The sequence below is a fragment of the Fistularia commersonii genome, chromosome 27 (assembly GCF_037954325.1).
Source record: "Fistularia commersonii isolate RoL2024-O1a breed Wild chromosome 27, RoL_Fcom_v1.0, whole genome shotgun sequence".
In the NCBI taxonomy this organism is placed as follows: Eukaryota; Metazoa; Chordata; class Actinopteri; order Syngnathiformes; family Fistulariidae; genus Fistularia; species Fistularia commersonii.
In genome coordinates, this window is record NC_141310.1 from 2,465,509 (window position 1) to 2,478,968 (window position 13,460).

The 13,460-nt window shown below is 42.9% G+C and overlaps 1 protein-coding gene across 1 annotated transcript in view; it reads right to left on the reverse strand.

Moving 5' to 3' along the window:
* galnt18b (UDP-N-acetyl-alpha-D-galactosamine:polypeptide N-acetylgalactosaminyltransferase 18b) overlaps nt 1–13,460 on the reverse strand; it is a 93,941-nt gene that overhangs the window by 29,821 nt on the left and 50,660 nt on the right. The gene's annotated exons all lie outside the window — the stretch shown is intronic.

Sequence of the window (13,460 nt, forward strand, 5' to 3'; positions counted from 1 at the left end):
GACTGTCTCCATCAGAGATTTTGAAGAAGTGGCTGACCTGAAGGCCTCAGACATGCTGGTGAATAAGTTCAAGTCACTGAATGAAGATTTGGAAAGAATCACACGACAAAAAGTTGGCAAGCAAGCACACATAGACAGAAATTAAAAAACTTCAACTCGAAGACGAGCTGATTTTCAAAACCTGGAAAGCGCTTCCTGTCGCATACCACACACTGTAGCGTGTGAGTATTGCTGTATTGACCATGTTTGGATCTACATATGCATGTGAGAAGTCATTCTCATGTCTTAAAAACATCAAGCACAATCTACGATCGCGTTTAACGGATGAAAGTGTCAAAGCTTGCATGAAGCTTAACCTCACCAAGAAACAACCAGACTCCAGAGACAAATCAGCAAATCCATGGAGCACCAGAAGTCGCATTTATGATTAGTATTATAACGACATTATCTAAAAAAATAAATGAAGAGGCTTATTATCCTGACTTAGTTGAATTTGCTTTTAAAATATATTATATGGGTCTCATTGAAGCAAATTTCCAAATTTGCTTTCAAGGCTCTCTTAGTCAAAAAGGTTCCCGACCCCTGCTTTATAGAACGCGAGTCACGTGTGTGTGCATGCGTCTCTGTGTGTGTGTGTGTGTGTGTGTGTGTGTGTGTGTGTGTGTGATCTGGGTCTGTCGTCTGGCGGGTTCCCACCTTCCCCGCCTCTGCGCTTTGCCTTTATTTGCTACTTTGCGTGTGTGAACAATAGACCTTTTTGTCAGCGCTGCTTTAATTTACTCGCCTGAGCCTTACAGATTGTCGACGAGTCAAACAACATCACAAGTCTATTTCTTATTCTGTAAATCTGTGTTTCTCGAGGGGAGATACATCCCAGAACATGTCTCAAGAGACACTAACAATGAAAACTTACGCTGATGATATATCATTTCTGGAAGTCCTCCAGTAAAGATGCCAAATGTGAAGTTGGCCAGAAGAAGAGACACACAAACACACACACAAACACACACACACACACACAAAGCAATCCCCGTCAGATAGTTCGAGATAGGCCAGAGTGACGTTTTACATTCAATGTGAGTTTTATGCCTCGGCCCTGTGTCTTGTTATCCTAAATTGTGTTTGGCTGGTGAAGTACCCAGTGTCATTTAAAAAGGGAAAATGATGTTTTTGTTCTTTTCCTAACCTCTTGGTCCGCCGATGACAAGCTTTGTTGAAAGATCTGCAGGGTTGATTGCACCGGTGAGGGGTTGGATTGAAAGGCCATCACGGTCATGGTGGCCAATAATTACACCGGAGGGAATAAAAACCCCTCCATCGACGGATCATCGAAAATGCAGCAGGTCACACGGATCTTTTCCTATTGATATCATTATTTTCTAGAGCCGAAGAATCGAGGCTACACTCACGGTGGTACGATTACATTTGAAAACATGGGCAAATGAAGAAAATGTTTCAAATGTTATTTATCATGAGTCTTCTTTGCTCTGATTAAATCAAACCCCTGAAATCTGGGAAATGCACGATCTGAGGCTATCATCACAGATTGAGAAGTTGTGATGAGCGGTTTTAATGTTCCTATTCTACTTTTGGTCCCGGTAGGACAGACGGAGAAATAGAGGACGTGCCGTTTGTTGAGGTGAGAGAAGAGGATGGAGGCAGGTGATTCCGTTATAAAAGTCTATAATTTGAATGTCACGTCCACATTTAACACCCGGCGCACCCGAACGTCACACCGTGGCCGAGAGAAACATTAAAAATTCATACAACAACCCAACTAGTCGAAGAAGAAGTTCACGTGAAGTTCCAAATTTGCTCGGTGGAATCCGGCTCGGTGGCCGGGAAAAGACCGATTCTTCATTCTATCGGAAAATATGCCGGATTCGAGGCGCCGGTGACGATGGTACGACCGTTACCACGGCCCCGAGGTTTGGGTCCAGCCCTGCGGATTCCACCCCGATTTCTGCGAGCCAGGCGTTTCAGTGGCTCCATCTGCGGGGCGGTTGTGAAAATTAACCGATCGCGACGGGTTTAGATCTTTCCTGGACGATACGGAAGGTCGGCATCGCCGGGTTTCGGGAGGGCAGTGGAAACGACTGCGGCGATGGAGATGGCATCGAACGACGCGGAAGCCAATGGATGAATTGTCGCGAGGCCCCGGCCAATTGCCATTCATGTGTCTCCAAGGAAAAATCAGGCAAGTGATTAAAGTCAGTTGAGTGTTACCGCTTTGGAGGAGCACATTTTGCTAATGAGTCTGGTTTCAAGGGCACAGTACGCTTTAACTGCCAGATTAAGGGCTATGTTAAAATTATAGAGGGGATAAAAACAAATAGCAAAAATTAAGAGGGATACCGAATACCTCGAATCACTAGAATCTCACGCATTCGTCTTCAACCTCAGACGTCTTTGCAACTCCGAGGGTAAATGGAGGAGGATACTGTTGCTTCTTCAGCGATAAGTCAAAACCCTTGTCAAAGTTGTGGTGCCGGGGAGGCTGGGGCCTAATAGCAAATAGCAGTAATCATAATGACTCATGTAACCCGCTGATGCATCCATTATCTGCCATTAAATTGTATTTAGCGAGATGATTCCTGGTCTTGTACTGGCACGTGAATCCCCCGCTCCCATGACGCAAGCTGCCCAAATCCCACCTCGCTGAGACATCGTAGCGGCAGATCTCTATTGATCATAACCCCGTAATAACACCTGAAAGGAGCAATACAAAATAGCCCATTTCAAAAAAAAAAAAAAACGAATCCAGAAAAGCGCAGGTTGTGGATGAAACTACGTGGATGTCCTCACGCCGGGATGAACTCTTCAAAGATCCACAAGCAGAGGAACATTATGACTTTTCTGATCGTAAAATAATTTGATGGTGTTTGTAGCAGGTGTTAGCTGCTTAGCAACCCGAAAATAATTTAATTCTACAGCTGCTAATGTTAGTGGCCTTTAGTGACGGTAGCAAACTAGCCAGCTTATCCAGCACGGCCAGGGTTTGGATAAAGCAACGTCAGTAATGTCAAATAACTCCTCGGGCTGCTTGTTGGACTTCGCGACTTGGCAACTACTAATGGTGAATAGTTCCAGATTATTATTATTTCCCCAACAGCAGATTTCTGGTGAATACCTTTTCTGAAGCCTCGAAAGAAATCTGTGTGAAGAACGAAAGATTGAATCACGCTCTTCCGCAGTCTCTTCAAAGACCAGTGGGTATCGCCATTGTCAGTGGGAAGACGTCACGTTTTTTTTCTTTTAATACATATCCTTCTAACACTAAAGGGAACCACTCATGTGCACAGTAAGTCAGTTAAAATCCAATTTGAATTAATATCAGTTCATTGAATTCCCCACAGTTTCAATTTGAAAACTAATGCCTTTACATTTACATTCAATGGAATCGGGCTGGAAGCCGTACAGAGGCGGATGAGAGTTTCCCCTCGATGTGCCACAGCGAGTACAAGTAGCTTCCTCCGGAGAGACTATAAAATATTTAATTCCCTCGTCTTAATGATGAGATTTCTTGGAAGAACTCAACTGGAAATTCCCACCAGCCGCATTCGCTCGGGAGCTGCTTATTACCAAATAAAAGCCCCGAGTCTGAGTCCCGTCAAGCACGGTTTTGCTCTGCGGATATGAAACCTACCGAGAACAAGAATGACTGAAGAGGCGAGCGGAGACGTTTCAATTCTCCGTATGACTGGGGCGGGTGGGCGTTCTCGAAAGCAACTCCGGGGGGACGAACTACAGGTGCGGTTTAGAGCGAGATTTTGTCATAAGTTTATTGAGGGAGCCTAAGTGTATTTTATAACCGAACAGAGGTACCGATATGTTTGTAATATCACCATGTTGTGATTTAAACCTTTAATTATTTCTAGATTATGAGGGAATTAAACATTCACAGCCATTTCATATGCAGGGTGAAAACAGATTATACTTATTAATTCTACACTGTATAATAGCGCATATTTTAGTATAAAAAAAAAGCATTCTGTGCCATGTATGGAGCATCCAACAATCCATCACACTTGGAAACCGGTTGCCCATTTAGCACATTTTGGTGACAAAAATGAAGAACCTGCCAACACACATACAGACACAACGGGTTCTGCGTGTTTTGTTCCTTTCCTCTAATGCTTGCATGGTTTTGTATGTCACAAGTATTTGCCCAAATTATTGACCCAAGTTTTCCACCTGCACGATAACTTTGGTGCACATTGCATAAAAGCCCAGGACTCGTCAATCATTTAATCAGGGGAGTTTAATGAGCAGACGTTTACGGGGAAGGAGGACTAAAGTTAGGGAAGTGCAAAAGACAGAGCCACGAAAACGACGCCGGTCTAAATTGCAACCAAAACCCTGACAGCGCAGGTTTGAAAACATCGGCGTCTATGAAATCTGATCCCTCGTCTCCGTGGGGATCAGCGTGCAGCCCTCAACACCCGTCTTGGAAAAAGTGGAGTGACTTTCCGCAGAAGTGACGCCACTTCCTTCTCCACCCTCGTCTTCCCGATCCGGACCTTTCTCTCGTTCGCCGTCACGCGAGCCAATGGAAACTCTACTTCATGCATTTTGAATGAACCATGCTGACAGAGATATTAGCCGTAATCAAAGCACTCCATTGCCCATCATCCGACCCACACTCATATTGATTACCTGACCTCCTTTTCTAATTCCTTCCCTCCGTCCATACAATACAGAGCCATTACACTTTATTGATATAGTTGTCATGTGCAGTATCAGTAAAGGCACACCTTCCAAACGCATTATAGGATTATTTATTTTGTCTTCAAGCAAGATGGCAGTAGTTTGGATTCAAGTATGTTCAAAGTGAAATGATCATGCTCAGAGCGAGGCGCTAACTGTTATTACTACTACTACTACTAATAGAAGTGGATAAATTACAATTCGTTGTTTTCTAGCATTGAGTGGGCAAATACGGAACTCATTTCAATATGCTTCGGAATATTCACTGCCACACTGATGTGTATTTAAGTAAACTCACTGTACTATGTTTGATAACATTTCAATATAATTTGAATCTCATGTGAGATTTTTATTTCTGTATATTGTGGTTCAAACTCTGTGTATCGCCGATGGATGGGATGCAACTGGAATGCCTCAATCTCCAACTGACTGCTGGTTAGAGTTGAGGTTACAGCCCCCGGTGGTAATGAATTATTAATATATGTATTACAAGTACTTATTTCATACATTTCTCTCACAGAGATGGCTTCATCTTTGCACAAAGATCAATTATGCCAATGCTCAAGAGTCGCCTTTATTCATAAATTAGTTTCTAGCGGTTATATCAGCTTAGTTATTAAAACAGCCTCCGATATCTTAGCTGACTGCCTTAAATCTCCCCCTTTGCTTGGTAGAGGAATCTGTGGATGTGAAGTCACCAGATCATGATGAAAATTTAAAATAAGGGGCTCATCAAAGTAGGAATAATCTCCAAATTACTTTAAGGGCGTGTTCCGGATCACACTGCAGCTTTCCAGCGCGATCCAGAAATGTGGTTCGGTTAAGTTGAATTCATCTTAAATCCGTAGGCAGCGTATTGCAAATGGGAATTGGATTTGGTAGCTAGTCTTCACACGGTATCGAGTCAAAAATATCCCAAATCTGTAAAGTTCTGAAGTGTTTGATCGTCATTTCCGAAGCATTCGAGGAGTTCCACCTCACCGGGAGACGTTTGCACGATGTTGCTTATCTTGCATCACCGGGGGTGACTGCGGGAAGCAGAGCTCATCGCATTTTGTCCTGAAGTCGTCCTCCTCCTCTACTGCGGGCCAGATAATGGATCTTGGCCTGTCACCGCGGAGGGACCTCTCAATTCCTTAAACGCTTCTGCAAAAGTCCTTTCGGCACTCAGGCCGTGACGTGCTACGTATGAGCGCTGACAAACAACTACGAAGATGCGTTCGTGAATAAATGCGGGACGGAGCGACTCGTCTGAATTTCAATGTCTGGTGATCCATAAACAACCACGACATCAATCTGGAAGCTCCGAGCCGAACTTCTTATGCAACCGCGGCGCGAAAAAAAACGTCAGATTAAATGAGCGGTTGAAAACAAAATGCGGACGCAGCAGGTGACCAGGCAGGTGAGTGCTACTTGTTTGCATGAATGACATTAACCTCAATTAGGGACACAAATCCAAATAAATGAACAATAATATAACAAGCAGGCGTCATGGCGGCGCAGCGGTTAGTTTTTCTGCCTCACAGGTCCCTTGTTCAATTCCAACAAGAGGCCTTTCTGTGAGGCGTCATGCTTTCCCGGTGGGTCTCAGAATTCCTCCCACAGCTCAAAAACATGAAGGAGGTTCACTGGAAACCCCAAATTTTGTTGCTTCTCGCCCAATGACAGCTGGGATAGGCTCCGGCACCAGTCCCCGACGGCAGAATAAGTGGTACAGATAATGAATGAATGCATGAACGAATGAAAAAAAAAATGAATGAATTATATAACAAGCCAATATATTTTATTCAATAACGAGAGCCAGACATAAATGATGATGCTCCTCTCAAATATCCACAATCCTTTCAATGCCAGTTGGTCCAAATCCAGCAGTTTGATTTAAATAATCCCACGCCATCCTTGTTTATTTGGCTGCAGCCTCAGAAACATTTGGATGCAGACAAACTGCCTTCAGTGACGATCAAGACGCCGCAAAAAAAAAAAAAATGTCCTCTCTAACCCCCCGAAATGGCTCGACTTGAATAAGGTGCGTTTTGCAGTGGTTTGTTTAGAAGCAAGAATACAATTGTTTCATGTTATGTATGCTTTCTAAGACCGAGCGTAATCAATCCCACGATGACGGTGCAAGGTGAAGGTGATTACTTCTCAGCTGTTCAAGCCCTAATCTCTCATTTTTTTTCCCATCATTTGCTTATTATTTCCGAGCCCCGACTCTGGTTTGAAGTTATGACATTTATAATATTGCCTTCATCTTCATCCCGCGGGAGCAGATGGAGCCACGGCATCAATCTTTTTTATGTCTCCGGTCTCTACCAGGCTCTCAAGCAATTTGACGCGGCAGTAAACGATGACCAGGTATATATTTCATTGACTAGAGCGCCGGAGCTTCACTCTGAAATAACACAATCATCAGTTTGCTTTCAAATGTTTCCGGGAACTTCTACGTGCGCTCATCCCGCCTTCCATTTTGCATTCTGTCATTTAGTGATTTTTTTATGGGTATTTTCCGAAGTGCACCGTCCATTCACCCCTCCTTCCCATCTTCTTTCATTTCTCTTTCCCTGTGGTGCCTTTTCCCCAGTGCCAGGTGTATTGCTGATGTTGTTCGCCAGTAAATAGTTGCTTGTCGACCGCACCCTTCGGTTATGCATCCTTTAACGCAGGGGTTTCAAACTCCTTTTGGTCCGGGGGCCACGTACGACCTAATTTGATGTCAAGCGGGCTAGACCAGTAAAATCATTACCCAGAAGTAACACTAAGTCCAAATATTTCCTTTTTTTTTGTGTGTGTGGTAAACCGGTAAATTATAAAAACATTCATGTGTAATGAACTGTTCCTCTAAAAAAATACATGACGAATTAATATGAAAAATGAATATTAAAAAAGAATTGACCAAATTACACCCTAAGAATATTGTTGATCTTGTCACCGTGGGAAAATTTACCACTCGAATTTATTAGAAAATTGATTGGTAGCATGTGTAAGGGGAGGTAATGTTTACAAGGCTAATGCTGGCTATTCTGGTTAATAAATTTTTTTTTTTTTTTTATTTTGCCCATTTTTTTTAAATCGTTTTTGTGTTTTTTGTAGAAATAAGAAAAGAAAAGATTGTTTTAGCAATGTCACTAGACGTTTTTTTTATCAAAAAATCATTTTGTTTTCAAATTTTGAAGCAAAAAAAAAAAACACATTGCAAAGTTACTTTTTCATTTTTCCTTGCCGTTTCTTTTCTTTTTTAAACCCACTGTATAAAGCCCCCAGATGCATGTGAGAAAAAAAACGCTCCGTCCACACTAACACAAAGATTTGATTTCAGGTACGGGGCCACAAAATATTGTTCCGAGGGTCACAATTGGCCCGCAGGCCGGGAGTTTGAGGCCCCTGCTTGAACAAATCCTTTATGCTGTTGTTTCTATTTGACATACTGAAGAAGTCGTGGATGGTTGCATGTCTCTACAAAGGAGATCCGTTCCTATGAGCCGACATAAGCCAATTACCACCCCTGCATCTAAAGACTTTGAAAAGATTTGGAAAAGTCTCGCGTAAGACTATCATCTAACACCAGCTAACATCTAAAGACCGGTTTTTAGTTTGTCTTAGCCTCGGCTTGACAAAGACTGGATCTTACATCCAAAGACTTTGAAAAGATTTGGGAAAAATGTGTGGAAAACCAAAACTGTCAGTATTTTTTTCCCTCCATGCGATGTTCTCGCTGGGTATTTGCAGAGCCTCTGCTATTTCAGTCCAACGCTTTTCCTTCTCCACTCAGTTGTGATATTTTGGAGAGTTGACATCATACAAGCCGGGCTGTTCTGCCCACGGCTCCACTATTCGCTCCTCTTTCTGGACGCTGCGGACTGATCTGGACGTCCTTCGCCGGTCCTGTTCATTAATTGATTGTTGACTTTGTTAGAACACCGTAAAGACTGAAAGATTCGCGATAATATTGAATACGTTAGATATTGTCGTAAGCCTAGGACTAGGAAAAGACTGAGCTTGGATAAAAAAGTAAAATGTGAATACAAATGAGAGAGCGGCTGCCACGTCCTCAGCCGCTCTCACAAACAGTTTTGCTGCTTCAAGTCGGAATTTATTTTTGAGATTATTTATGGAATTACCGCCATACAGTCAAAACACCGCAAATCGAGGACAACGTTGGTCGAGCGCCCCCTGAAAACGTCGCGTAAATGAGAGTGAATGGTTGAATATCTCTATGACGTGCGCATGACAGGGTGAATGGCTTTATGTGACGTGAATGACAGTGAACGCTTACATGTCTCTATATGACAAACGTATGAATGAGAGGGTGAATGCTTGTTTGTCTCTTTCTGTGGCCCCGTGACTGCCGACCGTTCCGGGGTGAACTTAAGTGTTATTGATAATGAATGAATGAATGTCACAGTGGAACTGTATATCGTCTATTCCAATGACTAAAATAATATTTCTGTTTTTCTAACGACTGGGGCACTTTCAGACGCCGATTTAAAAAAAAAAAAAAAATTATCAATTCATTCCAGTATTTCAATGATGTGAAAAGCTGTTTGTTCTCTTTGAATAGTTCTCCTAACCCACGGCTGAACTGCTTCTCACATCCATTTGTCTTGTGATCATAAAGCTGGATAAAAGGACTTTCAGCAACAGATGGGTCAGGAAACAGAACCGAGTCAGAGATGTGGATTGACTTTCACCCCCAAATTTTCATTATCCTGTAAGTAGTAACACGCTTTCGCCGAGATCCAGCGCCATGGCAACCGCTGTAGACCTAACCAGCTTGGGTGCAGGTTAAGATGAGGCCAACACACTATGAATTAACTGCAGAACTAATTGTTTTCCCTGTTGTCTGAAATTAATCTTATCTGTAAATGGATTTGCACAACAAATTTAGGATGCAGAAATTGACAAACTACTACGAGTACTTCTTGTACTGCTGCAAGTGAGAATTTTTCCCATTCTGAATTTTTTTCTCACTTTCTGGAAAATGTAGGATTATATTATATTATATTATATTATATTATATTATATTATATTATATTATATTATATTGTATTATATTATATTATATTATATTATATTATATCATATCATATTTCTTGCTATAATACAGGCAAGTAACAGTGCATCAGACGTTATGCATTTTTTTTTCTTATTTCCCATTCTGACATTGGCAGTGGCGTCTTCAGTGTCTGGATTTGCATGCAGGGATTTCAATTCCGCATCTGCTCAGGGTGAAACTGGCGTGCTCGGCTGTTAAGCTCTATAACTCTTCTGCCAAAAGAAATTTAAAATAATATGGAAAAATAATAAAAAAAATCCTACAGAACAACAAACAGCCATACATATTTTCTACTCATATTCAAGTCACCATGATAGAAGGACATTGCTAAAGTTGACAATTCTCAAATATATATCATGCTGCCAACATTGTTTATTACATGTTACTCTGTATTTTATATTTCTCATTGTTTCAGGAACCAAGAATAAGACTATAGGGCCTTGTTATGCACTTCCGAATGCAGCTCTGGAGTGTTGGCAGTGCCCAATGTATATTTATTTATTCCTGGTTTTATTACAGTTTTTTTATGCGCAGACAGTGGCTTGACAGTGACGACTGTAAGATCTATCTTTGTTTGTTTGCCGGCGGATTGGAGTGCTCCAAACTTTTATGCAGAATTAGTGGTGCCTCTACCAAAATGTAGATGGTGAAAGTCACACTTTTACATTGTTTTACACAATATTTGTGAATCCAGAACAAGCATACTGTTATGATAATCATATGCATATATGTGGTTTTATTGTACTTCATTGGTTTTCTGGTCAGCCACCATTATGCCTATTTACTGTAAACTAGGGGAGCTGTTGGACAAACGTGTCCATTCATGTATCATCATTTCACTTGTCCTTATAATAAGAAATCTTTATTTCTTGCACTTGCAATGACCTGGCAAACTACAATCACAACACTATTCATGTGAAATTTGAATTTTGTCCACAATGACTGGGTAAAATCTATTAAAGGATCTTGCAGAATGAATGTATTCATTCATTCATTCAGTCATTCATTATCTATACTGCATATTCTGCACTCTGGGTCACAGGGGACTGAAGCCTATCCTAGCTGTGATTGGGCGAGAGGCGGTGTTCACCTCTTACCGCTCACCAGTCAACCACTGGACCACATATAGAGACGTAAAACCATTCACTTCCTCATTCACATGTTTGGGAAATTGAGGGTCTTCAATGAACCCCCTGCATGTTTTCAGACTGTGAGAGGAAAGTGGAGAACCCAGAGGAAACCCAGGAAAACAAGGCACACAAAAAGGCCGTCTGTTAGTTATTCGAACAAGGGTCCTTCTTGCTGTGTGACGGAAGACACCGTGTCGCCTAAATATATTTCATTGTAATAAATATGTATATGTATATATATGTATATGTATAGTATGAAGATACATGACACAACATTGTTTTTCCGATGGTGTCAGTGAAGTTAAATTGTCATCGAAAAAGCTTCTTAGCGGAGGCTGAGAGCCGGGTCTACTCAGGTCTTCTTTCCCACTGGAAAATAACCAATATTCACAGGTCTTTGGGGAAATCATATATATATTGGAGTTTCTGCTGAGCTGCGTGTTAGATAGCAGGATCTCCGCTGGATGATCACCCCACCAAACTATAGCTTATTTTTGCCGCAAATCAGCATGAACAGATCAAGATTCTGTGATTCCAGACAGCGAGCCGGCGCTAAAAGCTGCTGGGACGGGTTGCATAATACCAGCCGATAGACAGGGACAGCAACATCCCATAGTTCTCCCAGAAGACTCCACCTATGAGCTCATATTAAACAAAGACGGCGTGTCTTTCCGCACACCAAAACAACACAACAAAATGAATATTACTGCACTGTAACTAGTGATAGCGCTAGTTTTTGTTTATCATGTGATGTTAAACATTAGCAGTTTGAACAGGCTACCGGCTACTTTGCCCTCAGCCAGAGCCTGTAGCTGCCAACCCGGCCGACTGTCTCCGAGGATCCGTCGGCCGCCAGTCTGGCTGGCAGGAGGTCCGGAGGCACGACCAAGGGAGACAGACGGGCAGACGCTGCCGGCGGGGGGGGGGGCTCCGTGGGATTGAGAGCCTTGGGTCGCGCCTGTTTTTTGTTGCCGTAAACTCACAAAATCATCACCGGACTCGGCGTTACCCCTCCGGCGAGCCGACGAGCCGACGAGCCGACGAGCCGACGCGACGCAATTGTGAATGCAAGGTTTGACACGGGGAACTTGAAACGCACCGAAGGGTTCATCGCACTCTTCGTATAGGGCTTTTGCTGTAATTTGCAGTAACATCCTCCGTGGGGGCTAAGAGACAGCTCAGCGGGGCCGCTACCAGACCCTTGGACCGTGCCGTTTTTGAAAGGAAATCACGTCTTTCTCAATGATTGCATGTAGGTCATTAGCGGAAGGCAAGGGGGCGGGTTTTCATACTCGGATCCTGTCCAATGCTCGGCCGCAACGCTTTCTCAACGTGCAGTTTTTAGCCCGGCTTAAGAGATTAGACCTGAATAGACTTGTGTTAATTGTGTCGGTATACTGGGCGCATGGTCCGTAGGTCCGTCATTGGCTGAGGAGCGTTCTCTTCCTGTATCACTTCCTGTTTCGCCCACCCTCCCTCCCTTTCATGCTTGCAGATGTATGAAGCAAAAAAGTGAAGGAGTTCAACACAATATAAAAAAAAAAGAAGGTGCATCTGTGTGCTTTGAACCGCGACAGCAGCTCTTCACACATCACCAGCGACAGTAACAAAGAGTTCGAGTCCGGCTACTCGCACATGTGTAATCATCAAGGGATGAAGGTGACTGTTCAAACTCCAGACTGAATTAGGGATTGTTTATTCTGCGGCTTGAGCCGCCGTGTCTTCTGGGTACACTTGCTGAAGGATGACCCTTACCGCGCTCGCCCGGAAAGATCTCTCGATCAAATATTGCACATGTTGGTCTTTCTCTTATCTCCCGCGCCAGTTAGATTCATCTTCAGGTTTGTCTAAAACGTCCCCCTCCATACCATGATTCTCCCGGCATCTTTTCCGATTCTTTCAGAAATGATGTCGATGTGTCGGGAAAAAATTGAGACGTCCCCTCCGGGCGGGGGGGGGGGGGCTTCGCTCACGTCGAAATGAAGGTCACTCCCTCCTGAGATAATCGGTGAGTCACCCGCAGAGGCCCGTTTCTTCGTACTCCCACGTGACTCGGCTGAGCCGGCGGCCGCAGACGGCGGTGAAAGGCTCATTCCAAGAGCTTACGGGAAAGGAAACATCGAATCGTTGAGTTTTTTGGGTCAAAAACCGTCGGAAATGAGTCCGAAAAGCCGCAAATCTTGGGGAGGGCTTCTTTTAATCGAAGCTTTCACGGACGTTGGCATTTTATTAATTCACCGGTCGACCTTTTGAGCTCACTTTGACGCCTTCCTCTCGCAATTCCACGAAACTCTCCGATTCTTTCCTCCGAGAACCCGTCTGATAAACACTCCTGAAATCTAAATCAAACACGGACTAATTATTTAGGTTGAAAAAAAATTAAATGCTATAAATTCAACTCAAATGTGCTTTTTTGGGAGTTTTATAATACTATTACTCTTTATAATATCCAGCCATTACAAGAGCATTAATATTAAAAATTCAAATCCTCTTCCTACACGAGTGGCTTGAGGCTTCAGTTAAGCGAAAAAAAAAAGAAAAGTAACATTTCTTCACTTATAGACTATTTT